At 43.2% G+C, this 27393-nt stretch overlaps 1 protein-coding gene across 5 annotated transcripts in view; it reads right to left on the reverse strand.

Annotated features, from left to right (window-relative positions):
- MPPED2 (metallophosphoesterase domain containing 2) overlaps window positions 1-27393 on the reverse strand; it is a 144674-nt gene that overhangs the window by 36735 nt on the left and 80546 nt on the right. The gene's annotated exons all lie outside the window — the stretch shown is intronic.

Consider the following 27393-nt stretch of genomic DNA (forward strand, 5'->3'; position numbering starts at 1 on the left):
AGCTCTTGTGTCATCCCCTCATCCTCATAGACTGTAAGCTCTTTTGTCACTCCCTCATCCTCATAGACTGTAAGCTCTTGTGTCACCCCCTCATCCTCATAGACTGTAAGCTCTTGTGTCATCCCCCCACTTCCTCATAGACTGTAAGCTCTTGTGTCACCCCCTCATCCTCATAGACTGTAAGCTCTTGTGTCACCTCCTCATCCTCATAGACTGTAAGCTCTTGTGTCACCCCCTCATCCTCATAGACTGTAAGCTCTTGTGTCACCCCTTCATCCTCATAGACTGTAAGCTCTTGTGTCACCCCCTCATCCTCATAGACTGTAAGCTCTTGTGTCACCCCTTCATCCTCATAGACTGTAAGCTCTTGTGTCACCCCCTCATCCTCATAGACTGTAAGCTCTTGTGTCACCCCCTCATCCTCATAGACTGTAAGCTCTTGTGTCACCCCCTCATCCTCATAGACTGTAAGCTCTTGTGTCACCTCCTCATCCTCATAGACTGTAAGCTCTTGTGTCACCCCCTCAACCTCATAGACTGTAAGCTCTTGTGTCCCCCCTCATCCTCATAGACTGTAAGCTCTTGTGTCACTCCTTCATCCTCATAGACTGTAAGCTCTTGTGTCACCTCCTCATCCTCATAAACTGTAAGCTCTTGTGTCACCCCCTCATTCTCATAGACTGTAAGCTCTTGTGTCACCCCCTCATCCTTATAGACTGTAAGCTCTTGTGTTAGCCCCTCATCCTCATAGACTGTAAGCTCTTGTGTCACCCCCTCATCCTCATAGACTGTAAGCTCTTGTGTCACCCCCTCATTCTCATAGACTGTAAGCTCTTGTGTCACCCCTTATCCTCATAGACTGTAAGCTCTTGTGTCACCCCCTCATCCTCATAGACTGTAAGCTCTTGTGTCACCCCCTCATTCTCATAGACTGTAAGCTCTTGTGTCACCCCTTATCCTCATAGACTGTAAGCTCTTGTGTCACCTCCTCATCCTCATAAACTGTAAGCTCTTGTGTCACCCCCTCATTCTCATAGACTGTAAGCTCTTGTGTCACCCCCTCATCCTCATAGACTGTAAGCTCTTGTGTCACCCCCTCATCCTCATAGACTGTAAGCTCTTGTGTCACCCCCTCATCCTCATAGACTGTAAGCTCTTGTGTCACCCCTCATCCTCATAGACTGTAAGCTCTTGTGTCACCCCCTCATCCTCATAGACTGTAAGCTCTTGTGTCACGCCCTCATCCTCATAGACTGTAAGCTCCTGTGTCACCCCCTCATCCTCATAGACTGTAAGCTCTTGTGTATAGTAGTAGCACTGAATAATACAGTTTATATTATATCTTTACTACAAAGTGCCTGGAACAGACCTCCATGCGACTTTGTTGATATGAGCAGAAATTATCCACATCAATTCTCCCCCTTCAGACAATCACGAGTAAAAGCAAAATGGTCTAAGAAGCAAAAAAAAAAATCCCCCCCCCCCCATTCCGTCCACTTTTGTGCAAATCCCTTCTATCTAGAGTGCTACTTATCATAGATAACCTCCGGGGTCTGCGCTGAGTAGTACTAGCCCTGCTTTACTGCAGACAGTAACCAGAGCACCCACTGAGGGGGGCGTCTGCCCAAAAATAACACACAAGTCTGTAAGGATGGATAAAATACAATAAATATATAAGAAAGCAAAGAAAAACCTAATGGAAAAGGATAGGAAAATTAGTGCAAAGACGCAATTTTTTTTTTAATTTAGGGTTTTCTTCCATTTTTATTTACTTTTATGTTGAGGTTTATTTATTATTTTGATTATTATTGTTTATTGATTTTCGAACCTGGAATAAATGATATTAGTCAATAGATCCATTGATTTGGATTACATTTTAAAAAATATGAAAAAAATGTAAAAAAATTACACGGATAGAACGTGTCCACGCAGGGTCTTGGGAGGATTTTAATAATGGAAAACAAATTGGCTTTCATGTCGCTTCTCAAACACACAGTGGGGGACGTCTATCGGGAATCGGACGCCAGTTTTTCGGCATACAAGACCGGAAATAATCGCAATTACTAGTGAGCCATCAGTGAGCTGCCAGTATTTCCCATCTCTTTGCCGTGGATGGGTACAAAAGGGGCGGGGCCAGTGGGAGTGTGGACCGGAGAAGGGTCATCATGTCCAACTCCTGCGCACCAGCTATAGCCTGCGGACATTCAGGCCCGTAAGTTTGCAGTCTATAGCGTCCTGTGGTGTACTACCTATCCTGGCAGAAAGTTCTGGAGGAGTCAATGGACAATGGAACATCCTTATGTATCTTTTTTTTTGCAACTTTTGCCCTTGACCCCACAGAGATTCCTTGAAACCCGGAAAAATCCATCATGATAAACCAGGGACATTACTCATAGATCCAGGCCCCCTGACTGTGGTAATCTTCTTAAATTTGTTATCCATGGCCTCCTTCCTTCTAATATCAACTTTTACAATTTTGCTAATAAGCTAGAAAGGCTCTGGGGGCGTTACCATAGCTGATCCGTGCTGTAGCTTCACAGCACTTTCCCCTCCCCCTTCCTGATGTAATCAGGGGAAAGTGATCCTGCACAAGTGTAACAGCCTGTGAAGCTACAGCACAGAGCTTTATCTGAAAAGCAACATTTTTAATTATGCTCTGGGGGCATTACCACAGCCCTTCTGGATCATTAGCATAATTGAAAATATTTAAAAACTACGAAAAAGAAGAAGGCCATGGATAACAAATATAAGAAGATTACCACAGTCACGGTGCCTGAATGTATAACTAAGTGTCCCTGGTTTATGGGTCTGATGGCATAATTCCTTTAAAGAAAATCTACCACCAGGATGATGGTTTGTTGACCAAGCACACTTACATGCAGGTATGTGCCTCCTCTGGCAGGATCTGCTCTTCTTTTAGCTTCTTAAGCCATTGTTTTTACAAAAAAAAATTATGCAAATGCAATTATGCAAATGAGCCTGAGGGGCTCTAGGCTCCATTGACATCTATAGAGCCTGGAGACCCTCAGGTTCATTTGCATAATTTTTAAAACCTTTTTTTTTTTAAAAACAAGGGCTTAAGAAGCTAAAAGAAGAGCAGATCCTGCCTGAGGGGGCGCACACCAGTATGTCGGTGTGCTTGGTTTACAATCCTGCATCCTGGTGGTAGATTTCCTTTAAGGATAGAGGTGTCTCATATTTGATGAAGAGTGGGGGCCACAAATGAAAGATCTATAGGCAGAAATAGGCACAGTTCTTTGCCATTGTCAGATCCCATTATCCAAATTAAAAAAAAATATATATAGGAAACCCATTAAATAGGTTTAATATGATTATAATTTTTTTTTTTAGATAATCTCCCTTTTAACCCCATATACCCCGCACACGCTGCCCTCTCTGTATACATTGCAGTAATGAGCCGGGTCTGCCCCGCACAATCTGATAAGACGCAGCATGTGTCAGGGCTGCCATGTCTGGCTTGTGTTATTCCCTGGGTGTTACCTCCTAATGATAATTATAAATCTCAAGTACAGAAAACCAGAAAAGGTCAGAGCAAACAGGAGCTCCGTGTACCAGCTACTGGCAGCTTCCTGCAGAGCAGTTAACCCTGCGCTCCCCCGGAGGAGAGGGAATCCAAACACATCCAGATATTACCGCGTTATATAGGTATATACTATGCCCCATTTATTAAAGGGGCAATGACATCCGCAGAATACCCCATAAACGTCTGATAATTGTGGCTTCTGCCTCTGGGTTGATAACGTATGTTTATGACCTTCCCTAATTCTCGTAGAAGTGAATGGAGAGAGTCGTAACGAGGGTCAAATGACTCCCAAATTTTAATGATGTGTTCTGGGATGAAGTTATTAAAGGTGAATTTAAAAAAACCCAACCTGACTACTGTCTGATATAAACAGCGCCACACCTGTCCACAGGTTATGTGTGGTATTACACCTACAATTTCAATAAAGCTAAGCTGCAATACCGCAAACAAGCCACATGGAAGTGTTGGCGCTGTTTGCAGTAAAAAGTAGCTACGCTTCCCTAATCTTGGGCAACACATTTAAAGGGATTTTTTTTACCTATTTGTATGAATGGGAGCTAAGCTGCAAGTTTCGGGGACGGCCGCAACACACTGATTTATGTGGGTTCTATGTAAGACCCCTACCTAGTATAGTATATATGGAAGACCTATCATATCATTTATCAATATTTATAAGAAGAACCCCTTTAAAGGGAGTGGAATTTAAAGGGGTTGGCCACTGTACCTTTTGTATTTTGTAATGTCTGTGTGTGTAAGTGTTGGGGGGGGGGGGCAGGATATTAGGTAATTTACCAATATACATCTATTAATAGTTCTGCTAACACTTTAATAAATTTGGGCCAATGTCCCAAAATAAAAATAAAGGAATTGGAAAAAAATACACGCTGTAGAGACCTTAAGACATACAAAACTATATGCAAGATTTCAGCTCTGAAGGAAGCAGAATTGCGAGTGCAGCTCCGGATTCTCAAAAATTTTAATTTAGGATAAAGAATTCAATTTACATACAAAAGTTTTTGTTTATTTTTATGTAAAATAATTCTACTTTGTAAGATGTGGATGCACTCTGATGTACCTTTAAGATGCTTGGTCCGGTAGTACGGGAAGCCTTAAATAAACCTAGCGCTCCCTTATCCTCTTCTGAAGAGCCTTTGAGAGTTGAAATAATTCCCCATAACGGCAAAGTCCGCGCCTATGATCACAGCAGGGGCTTCTGGGAAAACTACGTTCTCCTCGGCACACCCTGCTGCGAGTCACCACGACACAAGGTGTAGAGATCTTAGGCTTTCATCTTCTTAAACAGTGTATTTTGGGTACCCATGAACACGTTTGGGCCTCAATGTGCCTCCAAGACACCGAGGAAGGCTCTTTGATATTACCATTGTCTCCAACTGAGCCGCATGCTATTCAGTGCCTAAGGGGAACCTATGAAGTCTAAATCTGTACGGGCCTGACCTAAGATTGTCACTTATTAGCACTGGCTCAGACATCTACATAGTATTACTGCTAAGACAGTGGGTCGCCAAAAATACATTTCAAAGTCTGTCCCACTTCTAGGGCCTCAATAAAGGATACAGCATTTGAGCATAAAACAAAGAGAAATTATTCAGGTCCTTTGTAGCTCCACCACAAGGGTAATGAAGAAGGACATCATTTCTAATACCATTATGGGGAGGTCTATATAATTACGAAATATGTTGGGTCCTAAGAGAAGTTCTAAATGTTCTTTGGCCAAAATAAGGGTGAACCCCTAGACTGATAGGCACAGTAATGGTCAATCACTAGACTAATAGGCATAGCAAGGGTCAACCACTAGACTGATAGGCACAGTAATGGTCAACCACTAGACTGATAGGCACAGTAATGGTCAATCACTAGACTAATAGGCACAGTAATGGTCAATCACTACACTAATAGGCATAGCAAGGGTCAACCACTAGACTGATAGGCACAGTAATGGTCAACCACTAGACTGATAGGCACAGTAATGGTCAATCACTAGACTAATAGGCATAGCAAAGGTCAACCCCTAGGCTGAAAGGCATAGTAAGAGTCAACCCCTAGACTGAAAGGCATAGTAATGGTCAACCACTAGACTGATAGGCATAGTAATGGTCAATCACTAGACTAATAGGCATAGCAAGGGTCAACCACTAGACTGATAGGCACAGTAATGGTCAATCACTAGACTAATAGGCATAGCAAGGGTCAACCACTAGACTGATAGGCACAGTAATGGTCAACCACTAGACTGATAGGCACAGTAATGGTCAATCACTAGACTAATAGGCATAGCAAGGGTCAACCCCTAGACTGATAGGCACAGTAATGGTCAATCACTAGACTAATAGGCATAGCAAGGGTCAACCCCTAGACTGATAGGCACAGTAATGGTCAATCACTAGACTAATAGGCACAGTAATGGTCAATTACTACACTAATAGGCATAGCAAGGGTCAACCACTAGACTGATAGGCACAGTAATGGTCAACCACTAGACTGATAGGCACAGTAATGGTCAATCACTAGACTAATAGGCATAGCAAAGGTCAACCCCTAGGCTGAAAGGCATAGTAAGAGTCAACCCCTAGACTGAAAGGCATAGTAATGGTCAACCACTAGACTGATAGGCATAGTAATGGTCAATCACTAGACTGAAAGGCACAGTAATGGTCAACCCCTAGACTGAAAGGCATAGTAATGGTCAACCACTAGACTGATAGGCACAGTAATGGTCAATCACTAGACTAATAGGCATAGCAAGGGTCAACCACTAGACTGATAGGCACAGTAATGGTCAACCCCTAGACTGAAAGGTATAGTAATGGTCAACCCCTAGACTGAAAGGTATAGTAATGGTCAACCCCTAGACTGAAAGGCATAGTAAGGGTCAACCACTAGACTGATAGGCACAGTAATGGTCAACCACTAGACTGATAGGCATAGCAAGGGTCAACCACTAGACTGATAGGCACGGTAATGGCCAACCCCTAGACTGAAAGGCATAGTAATGGTCAATCACTAGACTGATAGGCACAGTAATGGTCAATCACTAGACTAATAGGCATAGCAAGGGTCAACCACTAGACTGATAGGCACAGTAATGGTCAACCACTAGACTGATAGGCACAGTAATGGTCAACCACTAGACTGATAGGCACGGTAATGGCCAACCCCTAGACTGAAAGGCATAGTAATGGTCAACCCCTAGACTGAAAGGCATAGTAATGGTCAACCACTAGACTGATAGGCACAGTAAGGGTCAACCCCTTACTGATAGACTGATAGACACAAATGGTTGTCACCCAGTATCTGTTTTTCGGATATACTATCTCCGAAAAACACATTTCCAACTTACCTGAAGCTTTTTGCCTCCTATTTAAAGGCAAGTCAGAAGAGAGTCAGAAGGTTCCTATGTCAGACTGGGATTCATTGGGCCCACAAAATTAAATTATCAAGGTTACCTACCAAAAGTCAATTTCTAGGAAATGGGCCCAAGTAGCTTTTTAAACTAAATTGTCTACTGATCGAGCTCTGGAGTCCAATATTGGTCTAGAGCCTGGGCCCACTGGAGGATCCTCTAGTACTCTGGTGGGCCATGATCAACTGATTTGGGAAGTTTTAATGTAATGTGCATGGAAACCTCTAATTGGGCACCTATGTGCTTCTACAGGGCGCAATTTCTACAAAAATGACTAGGGTTTCTATATAATGAAGGAATATGTTGGGTCCTGTGAGACATTCTTTTTGTCCTCTGGCCAAGATGAGGGTCAGAAATAGAAGCAACAAATAGACCAAATGGTTGTCACCCAGTATATGTTCTTTAGTACATAGGAAAACACAACAGATCTGTCATATATTTTGCTGATGCTACTTCCCAGGGAGGGGGATACTACTCTAAGCATAAAGAACCCTTTCCACTCTAACCAGGGATGGACCTAAACTCGAATAATAGAACGGCCTCCTCTACCCCATCCATTAGTAATATATCAGGTTATTTTTTTTAGTAAGTGGGTTCTCAGGTCCATGCTGACATAGGAAGAGACATTAATTTTAAATGTGAGGTCCTGCTTTGGAGCAAGTGACTGTACTCCTGATGTTGCCCCCCATCTTGCTGCAAGTGGCGCTGCCTGAGACAAGAGGCTCAACTCGCACCATGACTGATGCCCCTCTACCTATAACTGTGTAATTTGCATTTTCTCCAGGTAAAATGTATATCCCCCTAGTCATTTGAGAATAAAAATTTATTTTTCTACCATTCTTTGTACTAGCAACGCATATATTTATACATTTGGGGAAATCCCTTGTATCGAGTCAAATTTTCTTTTTTTTTTTTAGCCAAATGATCACCAAATATTAAAATCCAATATTTCGGAATGATACATATCAAAATGCAACCGTACACCGGCTTCCTTCAACTTATAACCAGTCGTCTAGCCGTAATAGGATGTAAATATAAACTACTTCTGATTAAGCGCCACAATCAAATGATCCATCAATTAGGATTTGGGGGAGGGGGAAGGGCTGACAAACGGAGTGGAAAGTATGTCTGGAAGATCATTAATGCCAGATGTTGGTGACTTATCTAGAGTGATTTAGACTTGGGCTAATTTAAGCTGGTGCTGTGACATGTGTATCATTACGCTTCAAGGGTAGAATCATTCCCTCACAAAATGACATCTTTCAGGAAAGAAGGCATAAATGTGTCACTTAAATCAAAAATGGAAACCCTTCACTTATAAACTTAATTATGCTCCTCGCTTTAAAATCCCCCATTTAAAAAAAAAAAAAAAAAATTTCTTTCTGATGACTGCTTTTAATTGTAACTTGCCGTCTAAGAAGCAACCGGCTGAATATATTAGAATAGCAATGCGGATCGAAGCTCTGACATCCAGAACGCCAGGGAAGGAGTAATTATTTGGGCAGAGAGTAAATAATATACATATATATCAATGTAGCAGGGTCAAAGGGGTTGCGGACTTACATAAGGTCATTGCCGTAGTGCAACGGTATCGGCTTGGGAGCACAATTCCCAGGCAAACCTTCAGAAATATGGTTTTATATGACCCCTTTAAGGTCCTATATCGGCGGCGGCGAACCTATGGCACAGGTGCCAGTGGCGGAACTCAGAGCCCTTTCTGTGGGCACCCGCACGATTCTCCATGTACAGGTAGACTCTGGAGAGAAGCTACATTCATAGTGCAAATGTTCCCTTCTTCTTTCTACTGTGTTGGTGTCCTTAGGAGGCCAATATGATTGAAAGTTGTTGAAGACCAGGGAACAATAACTTACTTCTTTAATTTTTGGTTGGCACCTTGGGGTAAATAAGGGGGGCTTTGTGTTGCAGTTTGGGCACTTGGTCGCTAAAAGGTCCGCCACCACTGTCCTATACAATATTTAGTACTACCATATCCTCCACTAAACACATGATGGTCTATCTCCACAAATTTTCAACGTTGAATAAATAGGTGAACGACCTATAACCTCTTTACAGTTTAGGTTCACCCATCAGTGATCGTCAGAAATGAGGATCAGAAGTTTCCCTTTAAATATAGAACGAGTGCGTATGCTTAACTAGTGGTCTATACGAGATCGTAGCATGGTCATGTATAGACACATGCGCTCCATGCACTGGGTATGGTGTCCTGACAATTGCAGGGGGGTCCCAGAAGTCAGATCACCATCGATTGGTAACTTATCCTTGGTGGTAGTCTTCCCTATGACGCATCCGTGTGTGCCCCTTGGTGTGACCCATGTTCCTGTCACCACTTTCCTCCTCCTCCTCTTGGTCCAGTTTTTTCTAGACGGAGAGGAGGAGAAGGATGGCGAAGCAGGGCAGTAGGTGAACAATGGGTTTCAGGACTGCCCTGCGCCGCCGTCCTTCTCCTCCTCTTCGTCTAGAAAAAACTGGACCAAGAGGAGGAGGAGGAAAGTGGTGACCCGGGTCACACCAAAGGGCACAGTTCAGTATTAGGACCGCCCCAGACTTTGATTCAGGCACACAAAATGCCAGAACCTGCTTATCCCCAATGATGGCTGAAAGTCCTTGCAAGCCCGTAAAACCACAGATCGGGAAGTGGATTTGGTGGAGGCCCCTCCATCTGTCAGAAGCCGGTAAGACACAGGACTAGTGTTGTGCAGACCCGAAATTTTGGGTACGTACCAATCTTTGCAGGTTCGGGTCCCCAGGACCTGACCCCACACTTCATTAGAGCTTTGTGGCAGGGCCCAGGTCCGTCTCAAAAGATTGATCCAGGTTTAAGCCTGGGATTAGTGCCGGCATCGATCGCAGGTGTTAGCTCTTTAGCTGCCATCATAGGAAGTCCTGAGCCCTGCTACCTTTGGGGCATGGGACCCATGTAAGTATAATATGGGTGACCTTGTTAGAATCTTATATTTACCCTGTTAGAGTTTACTTTATAAAGTGGGAAAAACTAGATAGACTAATAAGTGGACAACCCCTTTAATACTCTACCCAGTTGCAGCTTACTATATAATACTTTCAGTATGTGTATGTTAATTCAGACAAATGTCAGTCCATAGACGTATAGACATATGGTATGAGGCACCTATTCTAATCCATATATGTGTATTTATATGTGTGCGAACGTGTAGGAATGTCAAGTTCTGGAAAGATCCAGGTGGTTTGACGAATTCCATAGTAAGCTATGTGCACTGGTACAACTGCAACCAATCACTTCAGTTTTACTGAGCTTTTTTAAAAAAAAAAAATACAAGAATTCTGATTGGTTGGTGACTTTCTTATCTCCGTATAGTTTCTCCCATTTTAGCAGAGGGAAGCAAACTGGACCAAGGAACCCTGGTCACACCAGAGGACATAGTATAGCATTAGGCCACCCCCAGACATAACTTTGGTCTTAGACAGTAACATAATTGTGATGTCACCAAGCTTAAGTTCAATAGTAGCCTGTAAGTTTCCGCTCGTTTTCAGCCTGACAAGTGGTGGGAAACCTAATTGCAATTTTAAAATATTATTGAAATGAAAGGGTAGGATTATAGGGAGAATTCTTGCTCCTGGGTCACCTCACAAGTAAAACCCGCCATATGCTATAGACTTTATAAGCTTTCAAAACATACCTTTCTCATGTCCCAAAAATCTGTCATTTTAGAGAAAATTCCAATTTAATTTCTACGCCAACTAGGTTCTTAGTGCACAGGGGGAGGGGCTTTTACGTTTGGTTCACTCATTTTCACTTTTGTATACTGCTCATCACTACACAGTCCTTCCTTTTACATCTCGTATAGAAGATAATAAAATATTTATTTAAGCAGTTATGGCCCCGCCCCCTGTGCACTGAGAAGCTAATTTGAATAAAGATAAAAGTTTTCTAAAAACTGATTTACTTCTAGAAACTGTAAAGAAATTTCTGGAAAGTTCCCTGCCCAATATTTTGCCTTTTGGGGTGATTTATGGGCTGGCAGACTCCTTTTTATAACAAAACATTGGGGCACATTTAATAAGGGTCCGAATCGCGGTTTTCCGCCGGGTTTTCCGAATTTTACCGTTTTGCGCCGAATTGCCCTGGGTTTTTGGCACAAACGATCGGATTGTGTCACATTAACGCCGACTTGCATGCGACGAAAAACGGGGGGCGTGGCCATCGGAAAACCCGATGGATTCGGAAAAATTGCGCTGTTTAAAAAAAAAGTGTTGCTTGACACACACTTACATGCACCAGGAAGAGAATGGTGAACTCCGGCGGACCTCGGCGCAGCAACGACACCTGGTGGACATCGGGTGCACGCCGGAAGACCCGAATCCTCGCCGAAGAACACACCGCTGGATCGCCACAGGACCGGGTAAGTAAATGAGCCCCAGTGTATAGTTCTCATTTAAAGGGGTTCTACCAATTTTGATGGTTATCTATGAAGATGGGGGTCCTGTTCTTAGTATTTCATGGATCACAATCTGATTGGTGAGGTTCTAAGGTCCCATTACTTGGGGTCCCTTTCTCACTCAACAGATGGAGCTGTAGGTTGAGTATATGTCCTGCCGCCCCATTCAATATTTTGGTAGGAAAATATTTCCAGCACTCCCATTCTCTTTCTATGGGGGTGTCACACATACCAAGCGTTTTCAATTCTCCCATAGTATTGCATGGAGTTGGCGGAACACATGCTCTACCCATTGCTCCCTCAATTAGTGGTAACGACTACCCCATTCTCGTGACCGGTGGAGGATCCAGCAGTCAGACCCCATCAATCGAACTTGGTACAACTCACATGAAATTCCCAAATATACTCTAAAAACTCATCACATGATAGAGAAAAGCCGCTTCACCCATCAACTTCTAAAGGCAGAGAAAACCCCTTAACTAATTAAACACTAAATTAGGACAGTGGCACATTTGCATATATTAATCCATGATGTGTAATATTAATAGCAGTCATTTCATAAATTAATCTGTGACTGGTAATTCTTGGTTATACATAAACTATGATCTGGATGAAGGTCCCCAAAGAGATGCCCGAGAAAAATCTTGTTTAAATGATGTCAATTTATGTAGTAATTATTTCTACTCCCCGTTTACAGGAGTTTGAGAGTAGGTGGAAGGGTTGAAAGGATAAGACAATCTCTAAATATTATGAAAACAATATAATAAAGTTTTTTTTATTTACCGGTAGTTTAAAAAAAAAAATTACATTTTTATTGTTATTTTGTAATAATATTAAAGGGCCCTTGTCATTCTGAAAATTCATTCTAAAGGCCAGTATAACAAGAAAACATTGCAATGTATCTTGGGGGAAATCTGTCCCTTTTGAGCTGTATCAGGCTAGTCAACAAAAATTGCTCACTCATTCTGAATCCTCTGGAAGATCACTGATGGGGGGACTAGATCACTGATGGGGGGACTAGATCACTGATGGGGGGACTAGATCACTGATGGGGGGACTAGATCACTGATGGGGGGACTAGATCACTGATGGGTCAGATTACAGTTTCCCATTGCAGTCTATGGAGAAGGGCAGATGGTGGGTGAGGAGTGACTTAATATTTTTTAATTGGGTTTGATGGACCTGTATCTTTTTCCAGCTTTATCTATTAAAAGTATGAGTGAGAAGCAGAGACATACACAGAGGCTGCTGCAGCTACCAGTAAGTTCTCTTTCGCGCCAAGTGCTTTCCTCACATCAATACTGTTAACTACTTCTCGATCAGCTCTTCCAGATACTCTAAGTAAGGAAGACTAAGGCAATCTCCAATGTTCTCTATATGCTTTGAAGTTGGAAAAATAAGGATGTTTACATCCTGCCGCCAGGTCTAACTTGTTTCACATACAAATTACAACAAGACATCCACTTCGGACTGAGTTTTGCAAGCCTCACCTCCTTTTTATGCCCACATTCACACAACAGTCGCTACTTCAGGCACAACTAACAATTAGAATTAGAGCCTAAAGGAAAAAGGGGTGATAAAATGTGGAGAACAGACATCATATAACGGTTAGAAAGAGCGCATGCGTATGCACATCCACCACTTCTTATTCTGGAAAGCACCTTAAACAATAAGTACTTATACTTTAAAGGAAATCTACCATCAAAATCCATCATAATAAACCAGGGACACTTACTCATAGATCCAGGCACCGGGACTGTGCTAATCTTCTTATATTTTTTATCCAGAGCCCCTTAGTGCTGTATCTTCAAAGGTTGTTACAATGATCTATGAGTAAGTGCCCCTGGTTTATCATGATGGATTTTGATGTTAGATTTTCTTTAAAACGATCTATTGGAAATTGGAAGCCATTTATCATACACCATGGGCCACATTTATCACTTTTGTGCGCCTAAGTGTAGTAGTTGCGCCTAAATTCTGGCACACTGTTTTGCCAGAATTATCACAAGCTACAACCATCTGTGATAAGTATATTTTCTGCCTCTTATTAATCACTTTACTTTAACACAGTTTAGGCGCAGTTTAGGCGCAATGTTAGATTCGGGCACTTACATGTGATCCTGCTACAAGCTCCTCTCTGCTTCTCCCACAGCCCAGCATGAAGATAACACTCACAGCAGCACCCAGGTGTGTGACACCCAGCACCCAGTGACCTCCTCAGCAGTGGCTTCTCCTGGAGGGGATCCCCCAGTGCTGGTCTCCTGCTGCACCCCTGTAATTCTGCACAATATCCCCCTCAGACACTGTGCAGAATTACATGGGGGACACTTGTTTGTAGTATCTGCAAAATTCTGCAAACTTGTGCAAACTTCTCTTGCTCTTGCTTTGAGCTCAGGTTTTGCAAAATATTTTGTAAATAGAAGGTGATGAACTGTAAATAGAGTCTGCAGCTCCTGTCTGTAATGTATCTAATGTATCTATTATATGTTCCAGTGTCTGCAGTGTATCTAATGTATCTATTATATGTTCCAGTGTCTGTCTGAGCTTTGCTGATAGAAATGAGCTGTTCTGCAAAGGGGCTCAGTGCTTTCTTCTCAGATAACGCCACCTTCGGGCTGGAGTGTTTTTGCGCCCGTTTTTGCGCCTAAATGAAAATGAAAATGTTGCAAGTGATGAATATCATTAGGCGCAGCAAAACATCTGGATTGGTAAGATAGATGAGGGAAAGCTGCTTATTTGTTTGGCTTTTAATCGCAAAAATGGTGCAAAAACGGTGCGCCTGAATGAAAAGGTGCAAAAACAACAGAAAAAACGAGTGATAAATGTGGCCCCATATGTATAAATGGCATATGCTACCCCCTCTGGCGTAGCCAGATACATCACGTGTGAAAAGTTGCTGGCTGCAGTTAATGCGCCATGTGGGAACAGGAACGTCCCGCGCTGCCCCACTCCCCCGACAGGGGAAAATAATCGCCAGTACTAGCAATACGCTAATGTTTGTGATTATTTCAGGGCTTCTATGCCACTAAAGTCCTCTTAAATACCCCCCAAAAGGTGCAAGTGAGCAAAGTCTAAAACACAGTAGTAGTTATGGACCACTTTCAAAGTATTCTACAGGGTAGGTCATTATTACGTGATCAGAGATGGTTTGACAACCTCCGCCGATGAGCCAAACCTGCAACGGGTCTTGTTTATGGTGAAATATAATTGCTAAATTTCATCTATAAGCAAAATACAAATCAAGAGAAAAAAAAATACAAAAACAATAAAATTTCAGATAAATAACATAAAATATAAAACAACAAGAGAAGAATTTGGCTGCGATTATTGTTGTTTATGGCGCTGGTGTCAGTATTCCTACATCACCGCGCTCTCTTACCACGCTCGCTCCTCGCCCTTACATTCAGAGCATGCCTTTAAATTAGCGTGACATTATTTCCCTTCATTAACAAAGAAGAACATAGCGAGCGCGGAATGCGTATATTCATGGCTCATTTGCATACTATTTGCATCTTATTTTTACTGATGTCTTATTCTGGGGACGCGTTCGCTCGGTGAATTATTATTTTTTTTTACTTGGGGAAGAAATTGATATTGGATAATAACGTGGATTTGATGATATATCTGTGTAATATGTGTAATATATATATTATCAATATATAGTATTTATAGTATCCCATAATGCCCTGCTCATACAAGTATTTCCATTGCAGCAATGCTTTCCTTGCTTCCACATTACTAAGCCAACGCTTATCATACAGATATCAGCCATATCTGCGGTCACTCAGCTTTTCCTCATACAGACACAAAGAAGAAATGGAAAATCAGATTATAAAGGATTACATAGATAAATATAAGATATACTGTATATGAGATGCATAGATAGGTAGAAAATAAACAGATATGATACATATAGATAGATAAATAGATAGAAAGAAAAGATATGATACAGACAGATAGATAGATAGATAGATAGATAGATAGATATGAGATAGATAGATAGATAGATATGAGATAGATAGATAGATAGATAGATAGATAGATAGGAGATAGATAGATAGATAGATAGATAGATATGAGATAGATATGAGATAGATAGATAGATAGATAGATAGATAGATAGATAGATAGATAGGAGATAGATAGATAGATAGATGATAGATAGATAGATAGATACAGGGCCGCTTCTGCCATGAGGCGAGGTGAAGTCCCCGCCTCAGGCGGCAGATAGCGGACCCCATTTAAAAGCGGCATTTTGCCGCTGGTAGCACGGACTTGCCAATGGCTGGCAGGTCCGTGCCACCTGTAAAATAAATTACATCGCCGCCTTCAAGGCGGTGATGTAATTTATAGGCAGAGCGGTGCAGCACATCGCGCCTGTGTGCACCGCTCTGCAGGACACAGGTCGGCGTGATGACGTCACCACAAGCCCGTGCCGACCTGTGTCCCTTCACAGAGGGCTGCTGGCTGGAGGAGATGAGGGAGCTGCGTGGGAGCACGGAATGGTGAGTGCAGCAGGGGGATCGCTAGATCTTCCTTCCCTCTCTCATAACGATCTGTGTCCTCAGGACACAGATCGTTATGAGACCATGTACAGGGACTGCTTTCCCCAGCAGTTGCTTCACCCTCCGGGAGTAGAAGACTCCCGGAGGCTGAAGGCTGAAGGACCTTTGATGATGCAATGGTCACATGACCTGCCGGGGAAAGCAGTACACACACAGAGAGCTGCCTGAGTGAGGTGAGGGGGAGACATGACAGGGGCCAGGGAAGAACATGGGGGACTGTGTGTGGGCACATTACTTACTGGGGGGCTGTGTGTGAGGCACATTACTTACTGGGGGGCTGTGTGTGAGGCACATTACTTACTGGGGGGCTGTGTGAGGCACATTACTTACTGGGGGGCTGTGTGAGGCACATTACTTACTGGGGGGCTGTGTGAGGCACATTACTTAGTGGGGGGCTGTGTGAGGCACATTACTTAGTGGGGGGCTGTGTGTGGGCACATTACTTAGTGGGGGGCTGTGTGTGAGGCACATTACTGGGGGGCTGTGTGAGGCACATTACTTACTGGGGGGCTGTGTGAGGCACATTACTTACTGGGGGGCTGTGTGTGAGGCACATTACTTACTGGGGGGCTGTGTGTGAGGCACATTACTTACTGGGGGGCTGTGTGAGGCACATTACTTACTGGGGGGCTGTGTGAGGCACATTACTTACTGGGGGGCTGTGTGAGGCACATTACTTAGTGGGGGGCTGTGTGAGGCACATTACTTAGTGGGGGGCTGTGTGTGGGCACATTACTTAGTGGGGGGCTGTGTGTGAGGCACATTACTGGGGGGCTGTGTGAGGCACATTACTTACTGGGGGGCTGTGTGAGGCACATTACTTACTGGGGGGCTGTGTGAGGCACATTACTGAGTGGGGGCTGTGTGTGAGGCACATTACTTAGTGGGGGACTGTGTGAGGCACATTACTTAGTGGGGGGCTGTGTGTGAGGCACATTACTTAGTGGGGGGCTGTGTGAGGCACATTACTTAGTGGGGGGCTGTGTGTGGGCACATTACTTAGTGGGGGACTGTGTGAGGCACATTACTTAGTGGGGGACTGTGTGAGGCACATTACTTAGTGGGGGACTGTGTGAGGCACATTACTTAGTGGGGGACTGTGTGAGGCACATTACTTAGTGGGGGACTGTGTGAGGCACATTACTTAGTGGGGGACTGTGTGAGGCACATTACTTAGTGGGGGGCTGTGTGTGGGCACATTACTTAGTGGGGGGCTGTGTGTGAGGCACATTACTTAGTGGGGGGCTGTGTGTGGGCACATTACTTAGTGGGGGGCTGTGTGTGGGCACATTACTTAGTGGGGGGCTGTGTGTGGGCACATTACTTAGTGGGGGGCTGTGTGTGGGCACATTACTTAGTGGGGGGCTGTGTGTGGGCACATTACTTAGTGGGGGGCTGTGTGTGGGCACATTACTTAGTGGGGGGCTGTGTGTGGGCACATTACTTAGTGGGGGGCTGTGTGTGGGCACATTACTTAGTGGGGGGCTGTGTGTGGGCACATTACTTAGTGGGGGGCTGTGTGTGGGCACATTACTTAGTGGGGGGCTGTGTGTGGGCACATTACTTAGTGGGGGGCTGTGTGTGGGCACATTACTTAGTGGGGGGCTGTGTGTGGGCACATTACTTAGTGGGGGGCTGTGTGTGGGCACATTACTTAGTGGGGGGCTGTGTGTGGGCACATTACTTAGTGGGGGGCTGTGTGTGGGCACATTACTTAGTGGGGGGCTGTGTGTGGGCACATTACTTAGTGGGGGGCTGTGTGTGGGCACATTACTTAGTGGGGGGCTGTGTGTGGGCACATTACTTAGTGGGGGGCTGTGTGTGGGCACATTACTTAGTGGGGGGCTGTGTGTGGGCACATTACTTAGTGGGGGGCTGTGTGTGGGCACATTACTTAGTGGGGGGCTGTGTGTGGGCACATTACTTAGTGGGGGGCTGTGTGTGGGCACATTACTTAGTGGGGGGCTGTGTGTGGGCACATTACTTAGTGGGGGGCTGTGTGTGGGCACATTACTTAGTGGGGGGCTGTGTGTGGGCACATTACTTACTGGGGGTAGCTGTGGGGGTAATTACTGGGAGGCTGTGGGAAACATTACATTGGGGTTGTATGGGGGAAATTTTGGGGGGTTGTATGGGAGGCATTAATGGGGGTAATTGTGTGGGGCATGTATACAGCTGAGACTGGATACAGGTGGTGGGGGAGCTGAGACTGTATACGGGGTGTGGGGGGTGTAGGCTGTGTATACAGGGGGGTAGAAGAAAGGCTGTGTATATAGGGGGATAGGGGAGAGGCTGTATATAAATGGTAGAGAGGAGAGACTATGTATACTCGGCTGTTCATTATTGGGGGAGGCTAAATTAGGGCACCTAATTGAATTACTATATATGCTCTAATTTGGGTGACTAAAGGATGTTTTATGTTGGGATTAGTTTGTTCAGTCATGTTGTGAGGATAATATATATTGGAATCACAATTCATTATACTGTGACTGTGGTATTTTTAGGGGCGCCATGGGGAGTTGTGCTGCATGGAGTTGAAGACATTTCTTTGTGAATTCGGAGGAAAACCAAGGCCAGAAGAAAGCGTAAAGAAGTACCTTCCGGATGGAGTAGATGGTCACCTGTAAGGTACTAGAGGTCACTAATATCTGTGTCTAATGACTACTAGTGTGTAAGGTAGCATCATCAGGTGCACGTGTACACGGGGGGGGGGGGGGGGGGGGGGGGGCAGCATTTTAAAATTTCGCCTCAGGCAGCAAAAAGGCTAGAATCGGCCCTGGATAGATAGATAGATGGATATGAGATAGATAGATAGATAGATAGATATGAGATAGATAGATAGATAGATAGATAGATAGATAGATAGATATATGATAGGATACAGTATATAGATAGATAGGAGATAGATAGATAGATAGATAGATAGATAGATAGATAGATAGATATATAGATAGATAGATAGATGGATAGATAGATAGATATGAGATAGATAGATAGATAGATAGATAGATATATGATAGGATACAGTATATAGATAGATAGGAGATAGATAGATAGATAGATAGATAGATAGATAGATAGATAGATACAGAAAAAATTTAAACAATTCAGCTGCACCAGTTAAGAAAAATCGGGTGCTCAACCTTCAGGTTTGTTAAGTCCTTTCACATATAAAAATCAAAAAATTGTGGCACTCCAAGTTCTTGTGAAAAAGGAATTCTTTTATTCCAAAAGTGCTACGTTTCAGCTCCCATATCTGGAGCCTTTCTCAAGGCTTGAGAAAGGCTCCAGATATGGGAGCTGAAACGTAGCACTTTTGGAATAAAAGAATTCCTTTTTCACTGAACTTGGAGTGCCACCATTTTTTGATTTTTAGATAGATAGAGATACATAGGGGGTAATTTATCTTATACCCCCTTCCCTGGGATCTTTTTGTGATTCTATATTTTCACCTCACTTTGTAGTTTTTCAGTTTTTTTTTAACTTGTTGGGTGAAAATTTTGGGTTCATAATGTTCGGTAGCAGGTCTGGGTTCAGCTCAATCACCGCCCACATCCCACTTTTTGTGGTCATTGCAGGTCTTTATCAGCGGCTGCTAATGGCTAAACCTTGGTTGCCTCCATTGTGGGGAGGGTGGTTACTCCCTGATGACATCATGTTAGTGCCGGCGCGTGCGCAGCCAGGATGATTTTAATGCTGCTGGCGACCTTGCCAGTGGGATTTAAACAGTTAACACCAGTGATCGTGCTGGAACCGATTACAGACGTCACTGGTGGGGGTCAGAACCTGAATATTAAAATTATGGTACGTTCAAACCTGAATTTTGACGGGTCTGCTAACTACCAGCGCACGAATCCCCCTGAGGTTCCCTATTCTGGGCTTGCATAAAACGGGGCACTTATGGAATGGATACTGGGATGGAATAAGACCACCATAGGCCCTGAGCTGTATGGATATTTTAGCCGCTAAAAGTCTGGAGTCACTTCCTACATCTGGTACTAGAATGGAGGATGTGTCCATTGTGCCCATTGTGCCGGCTTTCATCCTGCAGGACCTTTGGAGGACCTTCAAAGGTTCTGAAATGGCTCTTGTGTACATGTGTATACAGAGCGGGAACAGATGTACAAGGATTTTGTGGGTGAAGGTCCTTCTCATTATGAAATTTGGTGGGTGGTTCGGGTGGCCATAAGCCCTCTCGAAGGTTTGGGCACCGGGTCCACAACTGAATAAGTTATTTCGCTTCCTTGCTTGAGATGTTGGCGGAGGACTTATTTTTCTGTAGATGGATACATATTAGAGAGAAACCATAAATTTCTGTAATAAATGAACACATACAGGTCATCACCAAACCCATCCAGAGGCCGGAAGCAATCTCCTGCATTACCCTAATGTACAGGAGGCCATCCATCTCTCCCGTCTATACATCTGCATGGTGACTCCGGAATATACATGTGCCCTATAAGTGCGCTATTTCTATGACACGGCGCACAACATCAGCAATTCACACATCTACTAAATTGATTTATGTAAAGGAAGTGTATATAGATATTTGTAATATATATAGATATATAAAATATCCCTCTGTCATATTCCTATCCCCTGGGAAAGAGCACACACCTGCCTTACTCAGGATGTACTGAGGGCCTTTGGCAACAGGATGTCAACCCCCTTTATTATGGGAAAGTCATTCAATCTCCTCAGGGTCAGTTATTCGGAGACAATTTATATCTCTATATCTGGATGGGAATCCAGGCCCTTTTGTCTCTAAAGTTGTTTAACTACCCAGGGTCAGTTATTCGGAGACTATATGTCTGGATGGGAATCTAGGGTCTTTTGTCATTTCCCACCTGAGGGTGGCTGAATGGGTGACCAAATGGATATACAAGATATGAAGGTAAACATCTGTTGTTCACCATTCTGGGGGGAAGGGACAAGGGGCAGACTTATAAGGGCATGAGTGTGGAGGAGAGGAAGAAGAAATCTTCCATGGAGACCAGCTAGGAAAGGAGGGAGAAAAATCTTCCCTACAGCCCAACTAGGAAAGGAGAAGGAATCTGCCATCACCACGAGCTAAGAGGATCACCATAGAGAAGACACTATAGCACCTTCCCGGATTGGGCTGAGTACCTGTATCTCTGTACCCCCGCTTCCCCGCTTCCATCTATTAACCTATCTCTGTACCCCTGCTTCCCTGTTTCCATCTATTAACCTACCTCTATACCCCTGCTTTCCTGTCAATCTCCCTGTCCCCCTTCGTTCTCTGTAATAATAGGGATAGTTAGGTGTGAGGATTATTATAGTGTGTGTGTGTGTGTGTTTATATGCATTGTGGTGGGTTGGATTCTGTGGGTTTGTGGGTATTGTGATTAACATTGTATACTTCTAGTGTGTTAATAAATATTATTGGTATTAACCCTGAGTGTGATAAATTATAGTGTACAATACAGAGACTAGAAACAGAAGATATAAAATATAGTAAACAGTACAAGGAAGGTAGTGACATTAATCGTTACATGGCATAACAATTTATAGAACTACCAGCGTCCTACAACATTGGCGAGCCAGGCCCGACTGTTAATTAATTTGTTCTTATGTGTTCATTAAGTTAAGCTGTTTTATACTGTGAACTAAGATAGGTAGAAGCACGGACAGGTGACATTGGTACACGGTGCAGTGTGGTGTCATACTGTGTGCAAGGCCTTGAAGTTCGGACAGGTAACACAGCTGTGCTTGAGAGGACAAGGAAGAATTAATAACAGAGAACCTATTTTAATTTTTTGTGTACTGTTGTATGATTATTAATAATTTTCTGTTTTCTTTGCAAATCTGTGTGAGGCTCTTTGACAAGGAGTAGTTGGAAGAGAAATCCATCCGGGTGTCGTTCCACTGCATCAATGTTGGTGTTCATGTTGTACAGTTGAAGTCCAGTTGGTCGGGAAAAGGTGTTCCGGAAGATAAAGGACCTTTTTCAAGCAGCGCAGACAAAGAGGACAGCACCAACAGCGGAGATGGCCATGGAACAAGTAAGTATGGATCTTTCCACACTGTCGAATTTAGCTAAGAAAAGTAAATTTAACCCAGAGCCACCCACATCATACAAGTCAGCTGAAACGCTGTGGTCTGATTTGTTAGAACAAATGCAGAATTATGACATGGAACATATAAAGAAGCAGTCAATATTAAATAAGGCTACTAAACGGCTCCACATGCTGGCGAAACTTATTTATGTTTATAATGAGACGCTGTGGAGGCCAGAACATGGTGTTTTGGTGTCAAGTAATAAATGCCCAGAATCTCACTGCAAATGTTGTGTCTATAACGCTAAGCAGGTTTGTGCTTTACAGACACAACTGGCAGAGAGTGTGAATCTGGAGTCAAAACTGATAGAAATTGGAAAGCACAATGCTGATATTGAGGCACAGTTGACTCAGTCCTATACTGAGGTCAAGAGATTTAAGGATCAGGCAGCATCTACTGATGTAGTGATTGCTAAGCTCAATGATGAACTTGCAGCCCGGTCTCAACTGATATCTAGCTTGCAAGACATCATTAGTAATTTTTCCAAAATTGTGCCAGCCTTGTCTTATACCTTAAAGTCAAGGCTAGAGTCCTCAGAAGTTTTGCCCTCTGCAGGGCAAAAAGGGGGGATTAAAGCTTGCAACAGATTAAACATCCCCAACAGTGATCCTAGCCAGAAAGGTAAAGGTAAAACATTGCTTTCTGGTATAGTAAGGACCTGTAAAAGTAGGATTGTCAGAAGTGCATCCCTAGCTATGGAGAAGTTTAGAAGATGTGGAGACAATTTAAACTGTCCTAAGCCAAGCATGAAATGTATTACATGTTTTTCTTGTGGTGGCTTAGGTCATATAGCTAAGGATTGTAAATTGACAAATAGTGAAAGGCAGAAGAAACATTGCTTTGTGAAATGTTTTAAATGTGGCAGCTTTGGTCATTTTGCTAGACATTGCTCGTGTGCAAGTAGCTGTAAGGTGTCTAGCAACGTCACCATAGAAAATTCATCTGTGTGGCACAAAGAAAATGGCTATAAAAAGGTTTCTTCCCAGCCACGTGTGCCCCACCATGTGCTGATGATTCAAAGTGACCAATTAAAACTGGGGAGGATAATCACAAGTAGGCCCTAAATTACTCTCTGTGGTCCTGGCTATGTGGTGTCTGCTTGTGATTACTCGTTGTCTTTGGTTTTTTGTGTAACTTGTATGTGTAATGTTTGTTTTCTTGTTTAAGATCCATGTATGTAAGCTGCACCCTGTAGGCATATTGTATGCCGAGGGATTCAGGGGGATGTAGGCCCCAGAAAATGTAAAGACCAATAGAAAAGTTAAACTGCGAAAACTCTGGTAGAGAACTATGACAGCCTAGTAAAACCGGAAAGCTTATATAGAGCAGCAGTATGAAGGTACAGGCTGATGGACTAGATCAGAGATATAATCAGATAGAGGGATCTTCTTCCATACAATAATTTATGGTAATCATTATGGGGACAGTTGTGTACAGGAGGTGGCATAACACTACTTGTCGTCTCTGCACAATGGGTATTAGATACTGTAATGTTAATGGCAGATACTAATATGTAATGGAGTGGATTCTCCAATAGTTGTATGGTCGGGACCCCTATGACTGAGGTATACTGTGGTAGATATAAATCTCCTGGTGGGAAGTGTCCCAGAGGCAGATACATTAACTTTAGCATCAATATAGATGGTTTGTTTAAATTGCTGTTACGTACATTGAGAAGGGTGCTGGACGTTTACACAGTGGATTTATCTTGTCAAATGTAAACTAATTTGGAACCTAGTATGACAGGAAGAAACTAACTGCTCAAAAGGAGGAGAACTCTTCCCAGGAGGCCATTGTTCCTTTTATTTATTTGTAGGTATTGATGTAGCAGATCTGAAGGAAAGAACATCAATTAACCCTGAAAAGTGTGTGGATATCTGTCCAAATGAAAATTAAGGACTTTGACCAGATAAAGATTGCAGGGATTGTCCATGCCATGGAAAAAAGGCTCTGCAGTGTCCTGCTCGGAGAGACTGTTTGGATACAGCCCCAAAGCAACTTTGTTCTTTGATATGCTAATTTGCCCAATGACAGTGATTCTTCTATTCCTGGTCTCTGTTATGTAAAATGGACTATTTTCAAGTTAAAATTAGAGAGGACTGATCAACCCTCACAACAGAGACAGGAAGAGCATCATGGACTCATAAGAGGGCAGACGTTAAGAACTTGATGACTACAGACTACAGTCCTTACTCTAACTGGGTTAATTTTTATATTTTTTTTAAATGATGGGAATTTGTGTGTTTGGTAGATGAGGGTGACACAATATTTAGAGTGTGCCTGTGTTATTTATATGTGTAGGGACCTTAGGGACAGGTAAGGTATCCCCACACGATGGTGAGTAATTGCCTTTAAACCTTATATATGGTATGATTAATAACAGAATGGATTGAATGTCAGGTATTGGGGACACGGGAGGCAATGCCCCTCCCCACAATTTGACCTTAGGTTCTGAGACATCGCCCCCCATTCTAGTCTGCTGTTTTGCCTTGGAAAAGATCCAGGTTTTCTGTCCATGGATACCACTTCAATCAAGGTTCTTCATTGTTCTTCATTGTTAACACCTCTGATGAAAAGTTGCTGCCTGTGTGACAGATTGGATGATGACTCTACATGACCATAACACCAGATCAAGGGTGGTGCTGCATGTGCTAAATGGCCTTTCTATCAAACCTGCCTGTGGGAAGTATTAAAGAAGTCCTATATTGCTCAGGATAACAATTGAGATTGGCTACAGCAGGAGACTGGCAACACAGACAAGGTCAACCAAAGAGACTCATACCATAGTAAAGGACTGTGATTCAGAGAGGAAGAGACAAGAAGCAGATGACGTTCTCTGTGGGCAGAGGATACTGGGTTACGGTGACAGGCAGGAAGGTGGCTCTGTGGGAAAGTGATGTCTTGGTACCTAAATCCAAAATTATACTTCGTTCCATCCTGAATCATTACCAGGGATAAATATGGTTAAATAGGCAAATTCAACAAAACACTTCCCTCAAATTTAATTGTCACGTCCCGTGAAAACAGGGGGAATGTAAAGGAAGTGTATATAGATATTTGTAATATATATAGATATATAAAATATCCCTCTGTCATATTCCTATCCCCTGGGAAAGAGCACACACCTGCCTTACTCAGGATGTACTGAGGGCCTTTGGCAACAGGATGTCAACCCCCTTTATTATGGGAAAGTCATTCAATCTACCCAGGGTCAGTTATTCGGAGACTATATGTCTGGATGGGAATCTAGGGTCTTTTGTCATTTCCCACCTGAGGGTGGCTGAATGGGTGACCAAATGGATATACAAGATATGAAGGTAAACATCTGTTGTTCACCATTCTGGGGGGAAGGGACAAGGGGCAGACTTATAAGGGCATGAGTGTGGAGGAGAGGAAGAAGAAATCTTCCATGGAGACCAGCTAGGAAAGGAGGGAGAAAAATCTTCCCTACAGCCCAACTAGGAAAGGAGAAGGAATCTGCCATCACCACGAGCTAAGAGGATCACCATAGAGAAGACACTATAGCACCTTCCCGGATTGGGCTGAGTACCTGTATCTCTGTACCCCCGCTTCCCCGCTTCCATCTATTAACCTATCTCTGTACCCCTGCTTCCCTGTTTCCATCTATTAACCTACCTCTATACCCCTGCTTTCCTGTCAATCTCCCTGTCCCCCTTCGTTCTCTGTAATAATAGGGATAGTTAGGTGTGAGGATTATTATAGTGTGTGTGTGTGTGTGTTTATATGCATTGTGGTGGGTTGGATTCTGTGGGTTTGTGGGTATTGTGATTAACATTGTATACTTCTAGTGTGTTAATAAATATTATTGGTATTAACCCTGAGTGTGATAAATTATAGTGTACAATACAGAGACTAGAAACAGAAGATATAAAATATAGTAAACAGTACAAGGAAGGTAGTGACATTAATCGTTACATGGCATAACAATTTATAGAACTACCAGCGTCCTACAACAATTTACAATGACGTTCCCTAAATGACATACAAGGGAGCGACGGGGAGTTAACAAGCGAGATCACAAAACTGACTAATAGAAGAATTATCCTCTGCCTTCAAATGGCACTAAATTGCAAGATAGAAGCTGTTCCATTAATTCCGTCTTCTTCTGAAAGCTTTCTGATGGGCCACCAATAATGCGGCGTAATGAATAGGCTCTTACATATCCATGGAAAGGTTTAGTAGAAACTTGTAGCAGAATATAGAAGACTCAGAAGCGTGTATGTACAACACACCGGTGCCAAGATATATACCATGTCAAATTTAACGGGGTCTACCAGATCCCAAACCAACCCACAGGTAAAACTAGTATTGTGTAGGACCTGTCACCAGGAGACCCATTTTTATCACTCCCCCAGTCCCCACAGAGCATAGTACATACACTGCCAAAGTGTTTTTGTATAAAAAATTGGTTTTACAGAAAAAAAGATATGTTATATTGTACCTTTCATTAGATTGAAAGAAGCAGAAGGGACACATCCTCCATTTCCCAAAAAAAGCTGATTCTAGTCCCAGATGTAGGAAGTGATTCCTGACTTGTAGGGGCTATAATATTCATACAGGCCAGGGCCCATGGTAGTCTTACTCCGCCCCTGCCAAGAGACATGGCTCTGCCCCTAATACAGCAAGAAGCTAATTCGCATTAAACATTAAATGTGAATTTTCTCTAAAATGATAGATAATTGGGAAACAGAAAAGGTATGTCTGGAAAGCTTATAAAGTGCTCTATGCATTGATAGTTTTTCTTGTGGGGAGATTTAGTATCTGGTAGATTCCCTTTAAAAGGCTCAATCATTTGCATAAGAAGAAAAAGCAATTCCAGTATCGGCCAATCGACCAGGGGTCAGGACTCTCGCTACCAACTCTATGGCTACCAACGGCTCCCCGCTCCACCATTGTGCCTTTGCCGTAGTGTGCTGACATATTATAAGTGTTTTCTAAGGGCTAGGGGCTTTATACTATATGGCAGTGGTGGCGAACCTATGGCACTGGTGCCAGAGGTGGCACTCAGAGCCAATTCTGTGGGCACTCAAGGACAGAGTTCACCAAATAGGACAAAATCCAACTGCAGACCCAGGCAACTTTGTTGCTCTCAGCGCTATTTTAAAGCAACATTTCATTGCCTGTTTGGAACTGCGGGAAAATTCGTCTGAATTTGCCCCCTTCTTTCAACTGTATTGGTGGCCTCAGGGGGCCGATACAATTGAAAGATGAGGAAGGAACAGGTAGTTACTGCTAAAAATGCCCTGTTGGCACTTCATGGTAAATAAGTGGATTTTGGCTGTAGTTTGGGCACTCTGTCTCCAAAAGGTTCGCCATCACTGCTATATG

The sequence above is a fragment of the Engystomops pustulosus genome, chromosome 7, assembly GCF_040894005.1.
Source record: "Engystomops pustulosus chromosome 7, aEngPut4.maternal, whole genome shotgun sequence".
In the NCBI taxonomy this organism is placed as follows: domain Eukaryota; kingdom Metazoa; phylum Chordata; class Amphibia; order Anura; family Leptodactylidae; genus Engystomops; species Engystomops pustulosus.